Below are 22440 nucleotides of genomic sequence, written 5' to 3' on the forward strand. Positions count from 1 at the left end.
AGTGTTTTGCTTTGCCTGAACAAAGAGGTACTAAATGCACCCTAGACATCCACACAAAAGTGCTCTAAGTTGCACTCAGTAACAAAGCACAACTAGAGAACACTATGCAGGTGTTCCAGTACTGGAGTTCCAGCCTGTTTAATAAGCATATGATAGTAACTAGCATTCATGAGCACTGCTTTCCAAAGTAGCTCATCTCCCTGAAGTGTGAGTTCCCGTCTAAACTCGTTCATATTGTTCTGAAGGTGAAGCTACTTGCTTTGTGTTTGCAGCTCTAGGTTAATCATGACAGATAATAATGCAGATGAATGTCGAGTCTCCTTTACCTGGCTTTCTCTACAAGACCCTCCAGAGAATCCTGTCCAAAATCTATGTAAGAAAGTGACTTGTAGCCTTCATGCTTTCAACCTGGGCTTGTGTACTGCTGAGGCATTCTGTCATTGCTTTTTCCCTGCAGAGGCTTCAAAGTGTTGCTGAGTGCAAGGGCTGGTATTCCCCAGCATAGAACAGTTGTTATAATGCCAAATGTTGTCTGTTCTCTACACATCTAGATCTGTCAGTCTGATGTATGGAGTACATGCGTGAGAGTAAGACGTGTTGCACATTTGGAATTTTTGATGAAATAAAGAATTAAGGAAGGTGAATTTCCTATTGACTCTGTGTATGCTTATCTGTATTGGCTATGCAGCTGCCTCAGGCTCTTGAACTGGACCTTTGTTTCTGCCTTAGTGGTATCTGTAGGGGTGCACACATACAGAGTCTTCAAAATACTATGAGGGTGCTATTAAAAGTAATACAAAAGTCAAATACTCGCCACTGCATGTTTTCTCAACTTTGAAGTATTTTGTTGGGCATCTTAGCCTTTGCTATTCAGTCATTTGGTTTGCTCTTCCTTTGCTAACTTAGACAATGCTATGTCCTTTTACAGGGCTCAATGGTACCTTAAATTCTAAGAAATGCATTTGTTGTCTTCCAAGAAGCAATAAACAGGATCTAAGTGTCTGTCTAGTACAGGTCCTTTCCCTGCTTGGTTATCGTGAAGATGTTTGTGTTGCTTCAAGGAAGAACATCTCTCAGGACAGCTTAACCTCTATTGAGACTTGGAGGTATGGGCTCAATATTGAATAGAAGTCATGGGATTTGTTTAGGAGAAGGCTTCTACAGCATCTTCTCTGATGCAAAAGAGAAGTGAGGAAAGGATGTGTACTCAGAACATGAAAGCTGTGTTTCCTGTCTTTGAATACTAAATTCTAACAGCCACAATACAAATTATTCCAGTAGAAATCTGGGTTTGTCCCTTGAGTTTTCAGCCACTTTTGTGTATCAGAGTATTTGCTTTTCAAAGGTAATACTTACTCTTCACAGCCCAGAGGCCTAAATGTTTGGTCTTTACATTTGTCACAAGTTCACAGATTATGCTCACTGAAATCACTGTGATCTTTTAAATTACCTGGTAGAGAAGCCACATCACCTCTCAGCTCTTCTGAGCCTATTCAGGAAATCAGCATGGGAGTGGCAGCCTGGGATATCTCCTGAAGAGCAAACAAATGATGCTCAGTGCAATTGTTCACCACTCACTGAGCGATTCCAGACCCACCCTCCCAAACCCAGCTCAGCCACCCTTCCAGGTAACCCCTCGAGTTTATACACTGGGCATGGCATTCTGTGGTGTGCAATATCCCTTTGGTTAATTTGGGTCACCTGTCCCAGCGATGGTCCCTCCCAGTTTCTTTTGTGTACCTCCTTATTGGCAGAGCATGAAACAAAGAGGAAAAAAGTCCTTCACTTAGGATAAACACAACTTGCAAAACCCAAACCATCAGTGTGTTATCAACAACATTCTCATTCCAAATCCAAAACACAGCACTGTAACTGCTACTGAGAAGAAATTTACCTAGCTACCTAAAAAATTTTCAGCTAGCTACTCTAGCTGAAACCAGGCCATCCTGCAAGGCTGGAGTTAGTGTGAAATTCATTTTTTCGGTTAGGAGATAAGGAATTGCAGTTCCTGCTGTGAAGAGAGCGTTTCTACAACCTCTGCAACAGGTCATTTCCTATCATTCTGGTTCAGACCACTGATAAACTTTCTGTGCATTTTCGGGAAGGAAAAGTAGGACTGAGGAGATACAAGTCAGTTATGATTTTCATGATTTTTCTTTTTCACTCTAAAGGCTGCCCATGACCTCAGTTCAGATACAGGGAATTTTTGTAGCTGCTAAACCAAGAAATCAGAATATCTTTTGAGTTTAGTATTGTTACCACTCTAGGCTTAAGAATAACTTGTGCTGATGTAACACTAGATGCAGACAGTATAGTGGAATTTCACTTACTTAAGGAGATTTGTTGTTTTTTTCAGGATTTGTTTTTAGTGGATTTTTTGGGGGGGAGTTGTTTGGGATTTTTTTGGGAGGGATGGGGTTTTTTTGTGTGTTCTTGCTAGCAGAAGAGTTTCAAAGCTCCCCTGAGACACCAGATGAGCCATACTCATTGATGGAATAGAATTTTCTTCCAGAAGAGTGGGAAGGGTATATGTTGGCAGAATTTCCTCAAGGGACCACTGCCCAGGAGTATATAGTGAAGTATTCTCAACTTAATGGTGATTGATGGGAATTACAAGTTTAACTTCAGTCAGTTTTGCTCTGAAGGTTGTTACTTGTCTCTCATTTTGCCAACACCGTTACCACTGCTTGCTACCTACTGAAGGTGGCCAGTGTCTTCTGATGGTGGGTAAGAAACAAAAAATACAGGGGATATTTCTTCTACTTACCATTTCTGCACTAGATGTGTGGCTGCTTTTTTCCTATGAAGCAAAAGGAAGTTTTATTTTAAAAATATCTGAAGTAAATTTTTTTATGTAATATGTGCTGTTAACAAAATGCTGTTCCTTAATAACTGCACAGGCCTATCTTCTGTCTAGGCTTTGCTGTATATTAATTAAAAGGTTTAATATTCAATTCATATACTGTCCTAAAAACCAAAGCTAATCTTTCAACCAGGAAAAAAAGCTTGGTATAAAATTCACATTTTGGATTCAGATCGGTGAGAAATAATGTAACACAGAATATTGAATCAGGGAAGCTTACCTAGCCTATATTACTTGAACTAAATTGTGCAACATCACGATTTTTAAATACCTGAGAAAAAATGCCAAGAGCCATGTTTTACTGTGAAGTTTTGTCTGTTTAGAGAATTGGTATCCCTGGAAAACAAACAAACCAAAGAAACACCAAACCCCCCAAAACTGTTTTTGTCAGTGCAAAGAAGTATGTGCATGCAGTGGTCGTATTTCAGCCGTTCTGTGCTCCAGCTAAAGCTGCTTCTGGCCAGTAGATGGAGATGAAAGAAAACAAAGAGAAAGTGAAGTGTTAAATCAGTACCGGTTTATCCAGGTCTCCAGCCTATCCACGTTTTCTCTCGTCATTAAAGAGTGTGAATAAAGTACATGCCCATGGATAAATGCCTTCTAGTAAAATGAGACAGTCATAGCAATTCTCTCTTTGCAGCTACAAAGCCAAACTCTGTTTGGAACCTGCCACCTCTCCTCATCCTCAGGATAAGGAGGAAATAAGTTTCATTTGGGATGCCTGTCAGTCTCTGAGTGAAAAGGAACAGCAGGTCTGTAGATGAGCTCCTGAGGCTCTGTATTAACATCAACAAGTGTGGATGCCTGTCCTTAAAACGAGGAAAAGCTTAAAGACATAGCTGGAAGTGGCAGTGTGGTGAGAAAACACATTTCAAGTGCAAAACTAGAAAGGGTTCACTGGTAAAGAAGTTATATTAAATTTTAAGAGAGGATCTTCATCTGCCCTTGTTGCTATTAAAACACCGTCCCATAGTATTTATTATGGTTGGGGAAACAAAGAAAGACCTCCATAACCTCAACCTCCAAGATGCTGGAATTAGACTCCTCTCATCCTTGTTCTGCCTGATCACCAAACTGAACTCTGAGTGCTTGCAGGGCAGACTGAAGCAGGGGAGTAGGTGAACCAGGAACAATTCACTGTTTCTCACACCACAAAACTGCCCAAATAAAGTATTAAATGGGATGTTTTAAACCAATACTTTGTTTTTTATACACTGTAATTTTTTAATGAATGTGTCTGGATGTCAAGAATAATTAATAATTATTAAAACAAATTATTCAAGGGTGTGTGAATGGTTAATAAGCAAGGTGCTCCTGAGGAAACTACTTTCTCAATATGTCTATAAATCATTGGCTGTCAGAAGCAGGGAGAGTAGGCTAGGAAAAGGATTACTTTACCTTTGTCCCATTTGTTTTCTTTCCCTAAAGCTCCATTATTCCATCTTCTGTTAGACACCCAGCTCTCTGATGAGGCTTAACACAGCCCTTTGCACACATCCTTCTCTACAGCACTCCTCACTTTCCCCTCACTGATTTTGTTTATACAGTCAAAACTCACATCTTTGCATGGGGCTTTGGGTGCTATAAATAACTGTTCACCCAGCTTATACAGGATCAACTAGAGCAGGAATCACTTTGTATAAAACACATCTCAGTGCTAATATTCATGGAGACACTTGCTCTGGGGCCTGAGAAGAAAAAAAAAGTGTTTTATTACCTTGACACTGTTACATGGATTCTAAAAAAAGACAAAAGATAAATCAGTAATTAAGTACAAAAATAATTAAATCTCTATCCTTTATTCTCTACACATTTTGAAGAAGATAATGGATTGGTTTTCTCTATTCAAATATGGCATATATGAAATTCTAAATATTTGTAGCTTACACAAAGGATCAAAGTGCAGTAAAAAGTATGGCATGTGGTGAGACTCTCTGGCTTTCCCTAGTAGAAGATTAAACCATTTTAATATTTGGGCAGTTTCATGAGAACTGCAGCTCCTTTGTTACTGATCTGCCTCTTTAGGATGAGAGATGACAGCAGGAAATAGGGATTAAGATTTCCTCTCCAGTGCCAGAGGGAGATATGGCACAGAACAGATGTGTGATACCCAATGTTGTTATCAACTGCAGAGAAAATGTGGAGGGAACAAACTAAATAGGTGGGGCTGAAGCAAAAGACTGCATTTCAGAATTTAAAAGCATAAGACAATAGGCAGAGTTGGTTTTTTTTAAATCTAGTATGGACTATTATTACAACTCCTGGTGCTTTAATAGAGTTCCTGGGAACTATTCTGTTTAAGCCTGTCCCATTTCAGCCAAGTGAATCCAATCCAATTCTATATTAAGGTCATGTCCATTTAAAAATCTAGTATTTTAAAAAAAGATACTTGTTTTTTCTTTTGGTTCACTTGCAAATGGTCATTAGAGAAAACTAAGATATATTTAAAGGACAATTGTATCCTAAAGATTACTGGTGAACCAAAAGTGATTGCTTTCTCTATTTCATTGTCAGAGTGAACCCTGAATCTCACATTTAAAATATTTATAGAGTGGAAAACTGCACAATAAACTGGATACTATGCAACACCAAAATGCTGACGGGAATGAGACATATATGGCATACAGACCACTAACTGAGAAAACAGAAAACCACACTAGTACTAATGCACATAAGGGAATTTTTTTTCTCTTAAGTAGGGTGGGAAATTATCTAATGGGAAATAGTGGTAATGAATTTTTACTCATTATATTAGGTGGAAAAAAACAGGCATGGGAAAAGCTCATACCCTTTGTGTCTCTGACCTGCACCTCAGAAAATGAAGATGCTGTAAACAAAAAATTTTCTATGTCTGTCTTCAGCATCAGAATCTAGGAAACAGGACAGCACTCATCAGTCACGCTTGAAAGCTTCAGGCTGAGACAAGGAACAGGTTAAAGAGCATCTTGGACAGTGACAGAACCAGCACTGGGAGGAACATGACCAACGGTTCTGGGCACCTTTTTCAGCAAGTTGATGGGAGCTGATGGGAGAAAAAGTGTGTGCACAATATACCTGACCTTCCAGGAAAAGTTTCCTTCCTGATTTGAAAGGAATCTGTAGTAGAAAATAGATAATGTCACTGTAGGTGATTATTCTCATCAGTAAAATGGAAATGATACTTCATATTTTTTCATCTAAGTTCTACTTGCTAGAGCAGTTGTTTTGTTTACATTCATTGAAATTTTATTTCTGAGAAAAAATAAAAAAATACAAGAAGGAAAAAATGTTTTTTTAGTCTCTAATAATTTGATGATATTAAACGCAGATTATGCAGATCTTGCTTTCTACAGTGAAACGTTATTTCTGTAAATTATTTAATGCTCTTCACTTTCAGAACAGAAAGCTTCACAGATCCCTTTTGAAGAAGGAATTTCGCTAATTATGTTAAGCACAGACAGAAAATTGATGGTCTTGTTTCTCTTCATTCTGTTATGTTTTTCAGACGGGATGCATAAAAATTACCACCCTGAGGAAACTGGGCTTCTCGTCTGACATTTAGGAATGGGCTGATTTTAGAGGCTGCATTCTGAAATAGCAAAATCATACACTGAATTGATGTTTGCTTTGACAGGTTTTACAGTTGCTCCCCACAGCCAGATTTAGATGTTCTAAACATTAAAACAGGAGAATATGACAATGGAGAAGACAATAACTAAGCCACCTGTTGTAACTACCCGTTGTAAAAATAAAACGTCTGTCAGCCAGCATGAAATCAGAAGGACCCATGGGAGATCCTGAGTGCAACAGAGCACCAGATAAGACTCCCCCACCACTACTTTGAAGTGGGATTATCCCAGAGGGATCTATTCAAACACACTGATGTGTTCCAGATGTGTTCCCCTGCAGAAGGTCACAGCAAAAATATTGGCGGGGAGCGTTGAGGAGAGCAAGAGATTTATTGTTTTCATGGGAATCTTTAAGTCTGATAATGCTAAAAGCCTTGTTTAATGTTCTATATTGTTCTCATTTTCATATTTGCAAGGGGACTCATTTCAGCTGTGTTTAGTCATGGTATAAATTCTAAAGGGCTGCAAAAATGGGGTGTGTTATTTGGTTTAAAACCATACTCACTTTTATCAGTCTGATACTTAAAAGGTTCTTCTTCATCATGCAGTTAAATGGTTTCAAAACAAATTAACAAATTTAGTTGCACTTTCCTCCTAGAAAAGTATCACATTTTTTGTTTCTCTTTTGTTTGTTTCATTGCTTCTTTAAACAGATAAACGGTTTGCTCTGTCCAAAATTACAAAAACAATGGAAGAGAATGAACTATGGTGCTGGGAGTTCTACCCTAGACTATGAATTCTAAAGACACATTTCTATTTAAAACAACACATTTTCTTCTCCACAGTAGCATTGAAAGATTAATGTGGCTGGTTTGTATGAAATCTTTTCAGCCCTACTGATATTTTCTCTTTCCCTTATCACTTCTCTCTCCTCACCATGACAGAGTTTCTGATGGAAATAGTGGTATAGAATATGCATTTTGTCCTGATATTCAGTGTTCTTCTTCCTTTCTTTGGGAGAAAAGATGAAAGTGGGTTGTAGGAGAGGAAGCTCAAATATGAGCAGCAGAATGATTTTTTTTTTAAAGTTTAGAAACATCTATATTTTCCCTTGGCTTTTTTTTCCTTAAGTGTTAGGATATTTTTTATTTTATCAATAATTATAATAAATTATTATTTTTTCATTTACACTGCAGTAGTAAGTTTTGTCCGTTAATGAACACTTTGGAAGGATCAGTGTCATTTTAAAACAAACATTTTTTTTCTAACTTGGATTTGCAGATGGGAAAAAGCAATCACCAAAAAAGTATAAGCCAATGCAGCCTGTGTAGTTTTGAGGGGTATAAATTGTTCATAAATTTCAAATGAACTTTCTAGCTCTGAAGCTTCAGAGATGCTTCCTCTATGAGCTGTTGCACTGTTGATGATCTGAGCACAGATATGCAGCTAAAGTAACACTCACTGATCTGAAACTGGACAACACAAGGTAAATATGACAACATGTAACTGAGCTGGTGTTGTCTGGTGTGCTGAGGCTAGGGAGAGGAGTCTGTTCCAACTGCTTGACATGCAAAATTCTGTTTATTTAAAAAGTTAAGGACTTGGGAAACCTGCAAACACCATTAAAAAGCTCTCTCTTAAGTCATGATATTATACCCTTTGAGCAGGCAGTAAACAAAATCTGTTAATTAGCTGGCTCTAAGTGTTTGAATGGCTTCTTTTCAATGTTTGAGTATTTCTTTCACATGGAAATCCTGAAATGTGAGCCTAGAAATTCACTCCTTTGCCAACTGACTAAATACTCGGGTTTTTTCTCAAAAGTTAAGACATGGTCTACTGCTAGTATTATACACTATTATGAAAACTGTAAAATACTACTGGCCACTAGCTATAGGTCGAACACTGCCCTCCAATGTGGAAACAAGAAGGACACATTGCTTCAACATTAGTAATCTTAACAGAATAGCCAGGGATAATCTTAAAAACCAATAACTCTAATATTTTGAGAAGACGTGGACAAAAATATATTGCAAACAAAAGCCTTTGAAATGTAGATGAAATCCAGAATGTGTATTACAAAATGTATAGAAAAAATAATGGTGGAAGATGGATAGTTCTGTCACGTTCTTGCACTGAAATTAGCAAAAACTGGTGAATTACACAAGTTAACATAAAGGCATATGAGAGCCTAAAAGTGAGCAATCAAATGCCATAGGTTTGCAAAACTGAGCCCCAAACCACATTTATACAAGAACACACTGATAAATCTAGCATGGAAGTATTTGCTGAAAGCGCCTTTGAAACAAAATTTCAAGCTCCAGGGAAAACATCTGTGGAATGTTTTATGAAAAGGAATTACTAGACTTCTGAAATACACAGATTTCAGTTTGGGCAGCATCTTAGCTTCTCACCTTAAAGAAACATACCAACACGTGAACTCACATATTGTAAAGTAGTTCACAAAAGAGGCATAGATTTCAAGGCCAGAAGGACCACTGAAAAATCCAGTATGACCTTAGTGTAAACCAGACCAAAGAACTTAATCTAAATACTTGGTGTCTGAGTCCAGTAATTTAGTTAGACAAAGAACACAGACAGGCAAACAAGTTCCCACATGGGAGATGAAAAAGGAAATTGAAGGTACTCTGCCTTAACTGCCTGCATACACACATACCTTCCAGAACCGCACAACATATCAAAGTGTCCATGAAAAAACAACTGCAAATCATCCCAGGATATGAAAAAGTGAAGGCTTTCCAGAGATCTGTATTTGTATTCCGTTGTAGCCGTTGCTATTTCTTTCCTAATGAGAAAAGGCAGAAGGTGCAGAAGATACAATCTCTCAAGATGACAGAACCCTTTTAACATACTTCTCTCCTTCCTTTCCTTTTCCTTGGGTTCTCCTCTATCTGGTAAAGCAGAAATTAATAATCTGAAATCCAGTTCCAGCTTTTCTCTTCTTTGTCAGTGGATGAAGACAAAGCTTGTCTGTTTTCTTTCAGAAACATGAACTAATTAGAACCATTTTTCTAATTTCAGTGACTTTCCAAAAACAAAAGCCTTTTCTCTCAAATTCTCCTGTTTATTTGATGTACCAACAAATTCCACATCTTATTCAATAGGGAAGAAATGTAACCCAGTGTGCTACAGGAAACTAACAGCAGCAGTGAGTGCTTTTCTCAGCTATCACATCAGAAGAGTGCAAGATGCTGCCATTTGCAATTTACAAGACAGAAATACTTTTAGAGAAAAATTGCTGTCTTTTCAGGTGTCAGTCCTTAGTGGTCATTGACAGCCTTCTGAACACCCAAGGATAGAAGGATTAACTAAATAAACACATGTAAACGTGCCCATGGCTCCTAGAGAAATGCTCAACACCTTACCAACTTTAAGATACACCATTCGAGACAATATTTCACCGTTGCTTTTTGGAGCTTGGTAAGAAATGGTCAATAGCTGCAAGGCAACCTGTTACTTTTGTTCAGTGCCCAGAAATTTCACTCCAACTTGGAAGGCATTGAAGATGACATCATACATTCGAATTAGATAACAACAACTCTTTTGTTAGGTGTGAATGAGGCATTAGTGATCTGGAAGTGTAGATAAAAAGCACCAGGAAATTCTAAATGTTAAGTGCTGCCACTCCTGAATAAGAATTAAAGCTGCTGATGAAGTAAGCATTTGGGAAAAGGCAATAATTTTATTATGTCAGTGTTTTTAACCATAGTTCCTATGGTCAGACAGTTGGACTAGCTGGTCCTCATAGGTCCCTTCCAATCAAAATACTCTCTTCTCTTACTTTATTTCTATTCTATTTGCATTCTACATTGACAGAATGTCTTTCTTCTGACTCTTCTACGGACTGTGCATTTTGCATGGAAGAAGTTTTGCGGGAAATAACAATAATTTATTTGTCAGTTATTGATAGGTAAAGGCAGTTTCCAGCTTTTAACTCAATAATGTATGCATTTTTGATTAAGGTTTCGGGGTTGACTAGAGAAATTAAGATCTCTTGATCTCAGGAGGCTCGATAGCACATGTATTAAGGTATTTATAGTGAGGTTTGTGCATAGACATTGCTGTTGGCAGAAGAGGACTTTGTCTTTTGGAGATTAAGTAAGGCCAAGGCTTGGACAAAAAAAATATAGAGTTTGCACATAATTTTGTTTCCTTTTGTGATTAAAAACTAGATATAGCAGCACGGTTCCTCAAATAGCCTTTAAATGCTAGGTGCTTACTTTAGAAATACATACCTAGTTTACTGCTCACTCCTGGGTCACTGAGAGAACTTCAAAGACCTGAAGGGTCTTCCCTGCATCTCTCATTCGTGTGCACCACCCAGTCTTCTACCTGGAAAAACACAGGGTGAAAGAGGGAGAAGGCTCAAAGATTTGCACGTTGTAACCCTTCAGGTATGCAAATGTAAGGGGTGATTTAAGAGCTGCTGTATGCAGACAGCTCTGCTGGCCCTAGGTGTGACAACCTTTTGCTGTAACTCCAGATCTCGGAGGGATTGCGGACTCTGGAGGAGGCACGCACCCAGCCCTGCCCTCTGCCTGCCCGGCTCTTTCCGCTGATGTACTGAAGGCTGTTCTGCCGTGAGAGACAGAACCTGAAGCCCAGATTGCTGCTACTGGTTAAACTTTACTGATCTGTGTTTGTCCAACGAGGACGAAAATAGGATTTATGACGAACTAGTAACCATAAATGCGAACACAGTTCACACACCCAGCCCTTTGGTTTCTCTGGCACCTCAGGCAAGCACTTGGGACTAAGATGGGTGTGGAGGGACGTCTCCCTGCACACGAAGCACCGCTCTGTTCTCTGCTGGCTCCGGCAGCAGAAGAGCTGGGGTACCCATTAATGCACGGCGCCCCGGGGCAGTGTCCTGGCTGCTCCTGCAGGACCCGCCTACTTTCACAGCCTCACGGCTGCCTGCGAACAATTCCCTCTCCGAGAAAGGGCGGCAGGGCACAGCCCTCCTGCGGGGTGTCCCGCTGTGTGCCCACGCCCGATGGTCCCCAAAATCCACAGGAAGGGACAGAGACCCGCGGGGCCTCCCGCTCCCCCTGCCCTGGGGCTGCAGCCGGGTTTAACCCTTCCCTTACACCCGGGCGCTGCTCGTCCCTTCTGGTGCCTGGGTGGAGGCAGAGGAGAATGGGGATATCCGGAGCCCCTCCGGTACCGCAGCGATGCGGGGCGGTGGTCGCCGCGCCCCCGCCGCTCTCCGGCTCGGGCTGCCCGGGTACCACGGCCGGGCCGAGCGCCCCGCTCGCCGCGCTGATCCGAGCGGCCGCCGCCGCCCGCGAACGCTGGAGGGGGCTCTCGGCCGCCTCCTCCCGCCGGCGGCTCCCCCTCCGGGAGGGGGCAGGGTTAGGGGAGGGAGGTGCAGCCGCGGCAGAGCGGCGGCGAGCGGCGTCCAGTTCCCGCTCCCCCGGTCCGCGGGCGGCAGCAGGACCGGCACCTCCGCCGCCGCCTGCCTCCCTTCTCCTCCGCGCCGGCCCGGTGGGCTTCCCCCGCTGCCTAAGCCGGACATGGCGACCCTGCTTCTGCGAGCCCCTCGCTGTCCTCCTCTCCCTGCCGCCGCCGTTCCTGCCTCCGCCTTCTCCTCCTCCTTCCCGCGGAGCTTTTAATGGCTCGGACCTCCGGCGGCCAAGCGCGACTGCCCCTGCACCAGCCGCAGCGAGGAGAGCCGGCGGGAGCCCGCGCCGCCCCAGCCCCGCGCACGGTAAGGGCAGCACGGCAAACAATGGGGCCGGGCGGGAGCGGCGGCGGGTGGCGCCCGCCCCGCCGGGCAGCACGGCCGGGGCTGCGGGACCCGCCCGCGGGGCGGCCGGGGCGGGCGGCAGCCGGCGGCCCCGAGCGCCGCCCCCGGCACCGCCGCCCCCTTCCCAGGCGGTGACAGCCCGGCGGGGACACCTCGCTCGGCCCCGCGTAATCCTATTACCGCGGGTAATCCGCGGGCAGGCTCCTTGCAGAGCGGCGGCGGACCGCCCGCCCCTCCCCGCGTCCCCGGGCTACCGTGGCCGGGCGGCGGCGAGGGCGGCAGCGCAGCTCCGTGCCTTTTGTTTCGCCCCGGGCTGAGACCCAGCCCCGGGTCCCGGCTGCGGGGCGGGAGTCCTGGAGGGATGTGCGGTGCCGGGCGGAGTTGTAGGGGCGGCCCGGGGAAGGGTTTAGCCCAGCCGGCAGCCGGCGGGGAGGTGCCGCTCCGGGGGGCGTGCGAGGGCAGCGCCTCCCTCCCGTCTCGATCCGGGGCGGCCAGCGGGGACGGGACGGGCTCCTGTTGCCCCTGGCCAGAGCCATCAGCCCGCGTTTCCCAAGTGGTTGTAGCGACTGCAGCCTCCCGGTTCTCCCTCCCTCTCTGGCTCCCTCATACCCAGGGGTGGCAGAGGTGCCTCCAGCCTGGTGCCCTCGACACCTCTGCCGTCACCTTGCTCGTGTCCGAGCTGGCGAGTTCGCCGGTTTCAAGCCGAACGTTGCCTTCTTTTCGTTATGATGAGCCTCAGACAGCCGGGAAGCACTGGGCAAAGTTTAGCGTAGACTGCAATTTATTTGCGGAGCGGGAGCTCATGTGCGGTAGGCCTACTTCGCTTTTGTGACACTCTCTTTTTAAAGCACGCGTAAACTCCGCGGAGTTGATTTAAAGTTGCCGGATTCGCTTGATTGCCGGCGTGAAATTACTGCGTAGCGTATCTTTTTCGGTCACGGCCTTCTTACTTGGGTTACCTTCAAAGAGATTTGTCCCTCGAGAGTTGAAAGGTGATTGCTCTAAAAGAGCAGCATCGATCAGCTGTTCCCCTATTCATATCTCTCAGATACCTCGACTCCTGCTCCACATTGCCTCCCGTTCACAGCAAGTACCTGATGTTGGAATCAAGCCAAGAAAAATAGAATTCTGAAGGGGGTCAGTTAAGAAAAGCCCCAGAAGTTCTCTTTGAATTAAGATACATCTTTCCTCTACTTTAGGATGTTTATGCCATAATTGTGATATCTAGCTGATTGGTGGATCTGAGCCTTTTAGAAATGGCTGTGCCTCCCCAGAAAGTCCGAAATCCTCTTTGCTGTGCCTCACGTGCTGGCCCTGCCGGGTCTGGAAGGACAGGACAGGACAGGACAGGACGGGAGCTCTGTGTGTGTGTGAGTGTGTTGTGAGTGTGTTGTGTGTGTGTGTGTGTCTGTGCAGGGCTCGCTGCCTTGCCCTGCCGCGCACACGAAGCCAGGACCTTGGTGAGCCCAAACTCACAAAAGAGCTGCTCTTCCCCTTTTGCCATGTGCCAGAAGTGTCGGTGCTCAGCAAAGGGTGACAACTCTTGCTGCTCAGGAGCCCCGCCAAATGTCTGGGCTTTCCAATTCAGAACTTCATTCTCTTAGATACTGTTTTGCTCCAGGATCTGGCAGACTCTCTTTCCTTTCCCTTGCAAATAATAAAGATGAGGGGTTGCATGTAATACATTAAATTACGATGGCTATATTTGAAAGCTTAGACGTGGCTATATCAGTCCAAACATGGTGCAGATGCTTTTATCCCCATGGAATTAAGTTCAAATGTAGAACTGTGGATCCCTGTGGAAGGAGTAGTTGGCAGTAGTTTGTCATCACAGGAAGGGGGTAGAAAGCTGTATTTCTCAGCTTGTTTTTTGCACTACGTTGTACAGTCAATTAAATTATTGTTTTTCTGCACTCTGGTTTTTGATCAAACACACTAGGAAAGTGGGCAAAATATTTAACAAGCAGTAACTTAGAACTTCAAAATGTCAAAAGGTGGTATGAGATTGAATGTATAATATCTAAGCTTGACTTCTATTTAATGGCTGGACTTCAAATTGGATTTTTTCCCCCAGGTTGACATAGTTCATTAGTCATTTTGTAATCAATATCTTTAAACATGCTATTTGTAACCAAATTTTTGAAGTAAAATTGTGGAAGATAAATGACCTTAGGGGAAACGCTACTTAAATGTGATGGTTTGAAACAGAAAAAAAGAAAGACTTGCCTGATGAGATGTATTTCTGCATTAAAATTCAGATAGAGAATTCTGAATTTATAGAGTTACTCAGTAAATTTTCCCTTCTGATTTTTAGATTAATTTAACTTAGTAAAAAATCCAAACTTCCACTTAAAAAATTAATGTATGATGATAATTATCAGCTCTTCTAGAAAGAAAATATATAGAAAATTTTGACATTGATGAATGCAAGGCAGCCAGTTCTGGCAGTTTTTTAGATTATATATGCTTCATGATGGAGCTATTTAAAAGAAATGCTTCTCTGGTTTGAAATAACCTTACATTAAATTTTTACTTGCTCTTGGACATGCTTTTCTCAAAGGGACTGACTGCTGTGAAGACTCCCAAGCTGAGATGTGTTAGGGCATGAAGCTGGGGAAGGTGGTCCCCAGGACCATATCATTTTCATAGCGTTTGCAGGGACAAGTTGGTTGTTGGGCACAGAAATCCCAGGGCTCACAGTGGGCTGAAGAATCGAGTGCTCATCTCCAGCTGAGTGCATCCCGTCAGGTTTTACAAGGTGGAAAACTGTGCAGAGAACAGTGTTGGCTGTTCCCTGCATGTTAGTGGCTGTCTGTCCCTCTTTCCCCAGACTGGAATTTGAAGTGCAGGTCAGTGCTCTGACCTTGGCCTGCCCTCTGCTCTATCTGGGGAAAAGCAGATCTGCATCTTGCTGACTGCAGTGGGGATCTGGATCCAGAACTTCCAGAGGATTGACTCAACTCATCTTTTTAAGCTTACGTTCATATTTAGGAAGTAATTTTTGTAACTGTAGGATTGGGTTCCAAACCCTGATTATATACATAAATGAAGCTCTTAGTGGATGTTTTCAGCAGCTAAACCTCTGTATTACTAATCTTGGTTAAATTCTAGTGCTGAATCAATGTATTAGCATTGTACTTTTCGTTCTGCACTGTTAATGTTAAGGACTAAACTTTCTGGGTTCAGTTTCTGGTTTGATTTTATTCCCCCAACTGTTTCTTCATGGTTCTTGTCTGTGCCAGTGCCCTTATTTTATATTGTCTTTTTTAGAAAAGCATGATAAAAATGCTGTTTATTGAATTTGGGTCCACCAACTAGTTCTGCTTTTTCTGTTTCTTCTTTTAGAAATTGGCATGTTTATCTTAAAAGGCCCTTTCCAGGCTCAATTTCATGACTTTGAAAGGTTGCAGTTTGTGTATTTGCTTTCTTTATAGTTTCCTCTTTTTTGTGTACTTTTTTGACTGTCTGAGTAGATGGTGAAGTTTCTAGTTTACAGATGGACCGCTGAACTCAGGAGAATAAAGGAACAGCTTGTTTTTCTGGTTGTAAAGGCACAGAAGACTAATTTCAGAGGTATAGAAAGTCGTCAGCTTTGAATTTGTGCAAAATGTCAGTAAATTTGGCCTGCAGAAATGTAGGCAAATCAGACAGGTCAGTTTTTGTGGGTTGTGGGCACTATCTTGTTTGTCATCAGTTGGCAGCATGATGAGCTTTCTGCCCTTGTCTGTAATGAAGCAGACTTGATTAAATGTTATGAGAAAGGAAAATATGATATGCCTTTTGGGGGATTTGAGAAGCAGAGATGATCCTTTGCAACTACGTTTCTTTTTCATTTATTCTGGAAATATAAATGGAGGAAATTGTTCCTCATGCTTGGATGTCAAAAATGACTTAAAGAAAAAAAAAGAATGGTGTCTCTGTTAGCTGGTGCTCAAATAAAATGAAGCTTTGTTGATGAAGTTCAGGAAGGTGCTAAAGGTCTGTTTTCTGTTGATCTCGTGTGGGAACTGATTTTTGTAGTGTGCCCTTCAGTGTTATGCAGTGAAGTTTGTATAGAAAAATCTGTTTTTTTGTCACTGTATAATATGGAGAAAAAAAACTTTCTCAAGCCATGAAATCTGGATGCTGAGGCTTACAGAAGATTTTTGTACAATACAAGTTTGTTACGAGGCATGAAGAAAACTGAGGGGTTGGGTGATAGTTTGGTATAAAGCAGGGATGGTGGTTGCAGACAACAGTATTTTTCAATATTTTAATATTACAATAACCTTTCCCATTTTATAAATTAAGTGTAGTGGTAAAAGCCCCCTGGAAAGTGGGAGGCTCTGTTTCCAAGATGCTGCTTCCCTTACTGGTGATACCTTACCTATGCTCTGCTCTGGTGCTTACCATTAAAATCAGGTTTTTTTGGCATCAGCACTGGAGGTTGCTGACCCATGGCACAAGATTTATCACGAGTAGCAGTGTTAACAATGACTTCAATCCCCATTTCCTCCCAAATATGCTGTCCTGGGATGGGGAGAAATGAATGGTTTGGACGTTGCAGGGTGGCTGAATTTGCCATAATGGAAGTATGTTAAGAAGCTATTACACTCCAATTTAACATGTGATCCCGCTGTCTTGTAAGGCTCTCTAAATTGCTGCTTCAAGTTCTCTTCCTCATTAGGGGTAACAGAAATGAAAAGGCTAAGTTGTGCAACCAAAGGGGACCTTCCTCTCCTCCTCTAGATCCCCCAGAGCATCTCTATATATCTATATATAGATATATCTATGGCACCAGGTATTTAGGTGTGTAATACACAAAATATTACAGAAATTCAACAGCAGATGTTTCACATGGCCAGTTTTATCTGAGGAAAAGCTGTGAGTTTCTGAACAGAGATACCGGTATGAAGCCATCTGTGTTTGAAACAACTATGCTTGAGTTGAGGCACTGTGCTCTGTGTACAGAGGGAATATGGCATCGCTGCCTCAGGGACAAGCTACTCGGGCTCCTGGGTTGTCTTGCACAAAACATTGCTGGGGAAGAGCACACGGTTTTGTAGGTCAAAAGATGACTTACTGGTAAACTGGAAACGCTGGCAGTAACAGGAAGGAGTTGGTATTGTTGGATGCTTCTTCCTTTTCTGATCTGGGGCTGCTGCTTCTGCTGGCCACCACTGGCCTTTCTCCATCTTTCACGCCTGATTATTGCAGTAGTTTGATCGGTGGCCACTAATAATACTGATGACTGTGTCTCCTTAATCAAAGGCCTTTGTTTTCAGTCACCTGCACCACAGGCATGGGTCAAGAAGACATTTGTCAGTGTATTCCAACAGCACAAAGGGTCTGTCTATCTGCTCAGTAACCTGAGTGTGTTTAATTGGCTCTTTCTGCGCCACATCGGGCATTTTTCTGTTGGTTACACTCTTTCAAATAATTTATTTTTGTGCCTGGATTAAGAACCCGAGCTGCAGATGTTATGTGTTCACTCTTTCAATCTCTGAGTGTTGTTTTTGGATGTGTCCCAGCCTCTGTCTCTCCCCTGAACAATGGTAAAGGTGTTCCACGGGGACCTTTGCTAGCCTAGCAATGGAGCACCGGCAGGCTGCTCATTAGTCTTTTATGTCTCTCCTTATCAGTTTTACTGAGAAACTCCCTATCGCTTTGGTTGCACGTTAGAATAATTAGGCTTCCTGTTCAGCAGGTTTGTGTGGCATTGATTTTGGCCTGAAAGTTCAGGGGAGGGGAAGGATACCATTAAATTATATGAAATAGCAAATATGTGTTCCATAGGTGCCTTTTTTCATTATGAGTTGGGTTTAAAACATATTACTGCACAAAGAGAGGCAGAAATCCCAAGCAGATTTTAATGCTACTTAAAAAGGAGGTGTTCTCCCTTGCATTTATAAGTAAATGAAAATAAATCTTAAATTTCTAAGAGGAAAAGAGGATGTGATGATTTCACTGTTCAGTTGGAAGAGAGCTTCACATAATTCAGAGACTCTGGGATCACAGCAGGTATCAGACAGACTTGGAGCATTTCCCTGGCCACCTTGGTCTTCCTATGATTATGGGAAAGGGGGATGGGATGTTGTTTAGGGATTAAGTAGTTTGTTTTTTTCTGTCAATCTCTCATATTTCCAATTACTCTGGAGTTCGCTGCTGCTTGTGGCTTACCATCAAAGTGAGCTTAATTTGATTTGGTTTTATTTTGTTAATTCTCTGCAGTCTTACGATTGCAATAACAGTGATTACAATTGAGAGGTCTCTGGCCAGCTATTGCTCTGTATAATAGCAGTGTCTTTTTCAGATTAAGAAGTAGGATTTGTTTAGTTTGTCCTGCAGGAGGTTATTTTCTCAAACATTCAGGCTAAAAAGGAAGGTAAAGCTCTTGTAAAAGTAAGAACCTACAGAAATTATGTTGGTTTTTTTTTTTCCTCAGGAGTTTCCTATTTTCCAGGAAGTGGTTAGTGTTTAGGCTCTTAACAATATGGAAAATATTAAAGGGAGAAATGGAAAGGGGTTGCTGTACCTTTTAGAAAATGAAGAGTATATATAATCTTATAAACCAAACAGTCTCTGTGCATTTTAGAAGTTGACTTTGTGTGAATCTGTGAGATTAGTCTCCTTGGCTAATATTCAGTCTTTTTCAATTTGAAGACCTCAGCTCCTATCTTATAATGGTGGGAATTCCTCGTGAAAATCTCTGTTTTGCACTGTGTTTGCCTTTAATACATTAAACATTCAATAGTGCTTTTTAAACAGGGGCATCAGTTGGTGCATGTGGGAAGATCAGCTGTATGGTTTTGCCGTTGTAACCTATGTTGTTCATTAGCCATTTTGCCTGAATTGATGAGTATAATGTGGAAAATAACATTGTTTAATGTTTTGGTGCAGGGTGCCATTTCTCCCGTCTGTGCCCTTCGAAATGTTGATCATAATTTTCAGTATTATGAAAGAGAAAATACTGGAAATCATTAAAAGAAACAAAATGAGCAAAAAGGAAAGTGTATCTACAATGTGTGGTCGATAAATATTAAAGTTGAAGCTAGCAGAAAATACCCTCAAAATGTCTCAATAGCAAATAAATAAAAGAAAGACAAAGCAGATGGTGTGATGGTATTGCAGTGGAGAGAAGGACAAGTGACTCGACCATTTGAATGTAAAAAAGGTTTTAAAAGGCATTCTAATTAAGTGCTGCTCACAGCTCTGCTTTTAATAGTCATATTTGAATACTGAGATAAGTCACAAACCGCACCATTCCAAGGGTGTAGGATCCATTTGCCTAAAACACACGAGTCGGAAGTAAGCCTCTAAGATAAGGACTTCTAAACAGACCTGTGCGAGAGGAGAAGCTGTTGGTGGTAACTTCATGCAGCTTTTCCATCTCAGTTTTTTTTTTTTCATATTGTTTACAATTAAGGCTTGAATGGTAGCGCTGCGCCTTTGTTTCTGAGTTCTCTCTGTACCTCAGTAAACTGGTAGGCAGCTTCAGCCATGCTGTGCAAACAGCGAAGCTTCACTAAAAGCTGAGAGGTGGGGTAGAGACTCGGGTCACTGCCCCGCAGGGCTGAGGGAAGAGTCACTTTTGGGGTAACCAATGTTTACTGCTCTGTCGGTCGCCGTGCATGAGCACTTGTACGTGGTGGCTCTCGGGACGAGGAAATAAATGTGCCACTGAGGAAGCCTGTTAAGAAAGTGAAATCTTCACAAAACCCTTGCCCATTTTGACACCAAGCGTGATTTCCCGCAGTTATCTGGGAATGCCTCCTGGAGCTGTGAAGTAGTGTGACTTTATCTAGTGAAGTACCGAAGTGGTAATGCAAGCAAGAGCAGGATATTGGGTGATTTTTAACTCCAGCTGTCCAGTTTTTAAAATGCAAATCAAAGACTATTTCACATTCTGAACCAAATAATTATCCACTGGGCAATGGCCTGGACTCAAGCATTTGTCTCTTAATTTTGTGTGCAGTGTCTGCACACTGAGGCACCAGAGGAATCACTGGAGCAGTTTCTAGTTGTAATAATGCTTCAAGGATCATTTGATGCAACAAAATAATAAGCAAATAACACTTGATGGTAGCTCTCTGCTTGAGAAAACCCAACACAGGGAAGCCAATCCTGTCTTCCTGAATGAAGGGAAAGTACGTGATGGAGGCGAGTTAGAGACTAATAGCAGCATGCTGCAAGCGTATGACTGAAAAATTAGATCACCGTTGTGATGGAGAAGGGTGTGTGTGTATTCTTCTACATCTGATGAGAAGAGGGAGCTCAGAAGAATTCTCTTTTTCTGGAGCCAGGATATGTAGACTTTTCATTTTCTCTGCTTTAAAAAAGCTCTGACAAACCCAACAGTCTATATATTCAAGAATATTCAGACGTGTGTCTGAAACCATTAAAACTGAAGGCAATATTGTTCTTAACTGGGTATTTGCTAGGGTTGCTTTGACTCCCTTAAATCTGTTAGTGGAATTTCTTCGGGCAGTACATAAAACTATTAAATTTTATTTCAAAGTTCTTTTCCTCAAAAGTGAGAATAATGTTTGAACATGCATCCGTTATGTTATTATTTGAAATATTTAAAGTAGAAAATAGGTGGTATAATGAGAACAGCTAATACACAGGGAAAGAATAACCTATTAAAAGCTGGAATAGTTAGCTGTAGGGATGGCGAGCTATTTGAGTGTGTACCACAATGGATGAATATAAGTAATAAAACTACATTTTTCCCTTCCTGTGTCATGTAAAGAAAATAACAGAGAGCTAGGTGTGCCTCTTCATCTTTGTATTTGAATTTTCTGCAAGATCAGTGTGATATGAGGATATTTATAGCTGCGGGGTGAGATACCGTCTGTCCTTCAAGAAAGCTCAAAAATTTTTAATTCTGGTGTAAACATAATTCAGTAGAAAAAATCCTGAGGAAGAGTCTGTATTGTACTTTTCTGCCTGCTTTTGTCAAAACAAAATGCCTCCTCTAACCTGAACAAAGTTCTTTCCACTTAAAAGCACACCAGGATTGGAACTGATGCTTGGATATATGCCATGAAGGGAAAATGGTAGCTATACATCTAAAAAAAAAAAATCTACAGAAAAATGTAAAATGTGTCTAGAAGTTTTAAAGCCTCCTATCTGTGGCAGTTTCGGGCTAACCTCAGAGAAGGAAGAATTTCAGGGAAAAAAAGGGTGATCTGAGCATGGTTCCAGCTTGACAAGAAAATGGGATTTGGAGACATGGTAGAGAAAATTAATCAGAATAATAGCTCTAGCTCTTACAAGGAGATTGAGTCTATTAATGAAATTACTCTCTGAAAATTAATTATGAAACAAACCCAGTGATACATATCTCAGGACCTAAGAAGATTTTAAAATCATCGGGTTATTCCAGGATTGTTCTGCAGAGGAGTTTCCAGGAGTGGAATAAGAATACCTGCTTTTGTTTTCTCATGGAATATTTGTATCACAGTAAGCAAACCCACTTCACTTGTGTGCATATGTTTCCTGTTGCAATCAAGTGACAGTTTGGCTCGGCTCAGAAGAGTCTGAAATGCCCCAGAGCTGGATTGTGTTGAATGAGCTGTGCAGAAGTTTCCTAAAGTCTTTTGACAGTGACTGACTATACTGAAATAAAATATGCTGCAGCAATTTCTGGTGTGTATGTATGTATGTTGACCAGTGAGTGAGTTTATTCTAAGCATTAACTTGCTTGTTAATGGAAAACCCTGGAATAGCCTGATTTTTTTCACTAAACTTCCAGGTTAAATTTAATTGCAGTTTTGTGAGGAGGACAAGCCAACCAGGTTGCTTTTGAATGTGTTTAAGGGAAGTTTCATAACTCCTTCTTTGGTATTCCTCCAGTAAGGCCTGATCCTTTTTTATCTACAAAGTTTAAAGCTTGAGGAAACAATAAAGACTCAAATCAATTGGAAGTAATTGCAGCTAGATCATCAGCATAGTTTTGTTTAATTTACAGTGTTTATTTAGTGCTCTCCTGTTGAGGAAGTTTAATCAAATTGCTTGTGCTCTAGAGGACTACAGGGAGCAATAGCAACGGCCCAGGTGCTTGTTTTGAGGGCTCTATCTTATAGATATCAGTATGTATATACACACAGACACACACATATATATATTTGTGTTTGAGAAACAAAGATTTTTATTATCTGGTGCAGTGGCTAGAGTGTTTCCTATGTAGTTGATCACAGGGACACAGGGGTCCCACTCGGCTGTGTGCTTTCCCAGTGGTGCCAGTCTTGTTTTCCATAGATGCTCTTAAAACACCAAGA

General features: G+C 41.8%; 1 protein-coding gene and 1 long non-coding RNA gene across 10 annotated transcripts in view; one reads left to right on the forward strand and one right to left on the reverse strand.

Moving 5' to 3' along the window:
• Positions 1–1449: 1449 nt before the first annotated feature.
• LOC148224864 (uncharacterized) lies at positions 1450–12978 on the reverse strand. Of its 6 annotated transcripts, none has more exons than XR_015801566.1 (4): positions 12842–12978; positions 10665–10761; positions 2768–2800; positions 1450–1532 (listed from the first exon to the last, which is right to left on the reverse strand). It is a non-coding gene; the product is annotated as an uncharacterized LOC148224864 (long non-coding RNA). The 6 variants fall into 6 exon arrangements; XR_015801568.1 differs by lacking the exon at positions 12842–12978 and adding an exon at positions 12433–12516; XR_015801569.1 differs by lacking the exon at positions 12842–12978 and adding an exon at positions 12359–12438.
• Positions 11791–22440, forward strand: part of FARP1 (FERM, ARH/RhoGEF and pleckstrin domain protein 1) — a 200400-nt gene continuing 189750 nt past the window's right edge. For all 4 annotated transcript variants that reach the window (XM_014873374.2, XM_014873375.2, XM_014873376.2 and 1 more), the window contains exon 1: positions 11791–12139. The gene's annotated coding sequence lies outside the window, so the exon portion shown is untranslated. The remainder of the gene's footprint in view (positions 12140–22440) is intronic.

This window comes from Sturnus vulgaris, chromosome 2 (assembly GCF_052056855.1).
Source record: "Sturnus vulgaris isolate bStuVul1 chromosome 2, bStuVul1.hap1, whole genome shotgun sequence".
Lineage (NCBI taxonomy): Eukaryota > Metazoa > Chordata > Aves > Passeriformes > Sturnidae > Sturnus > Sturnus vulgaris.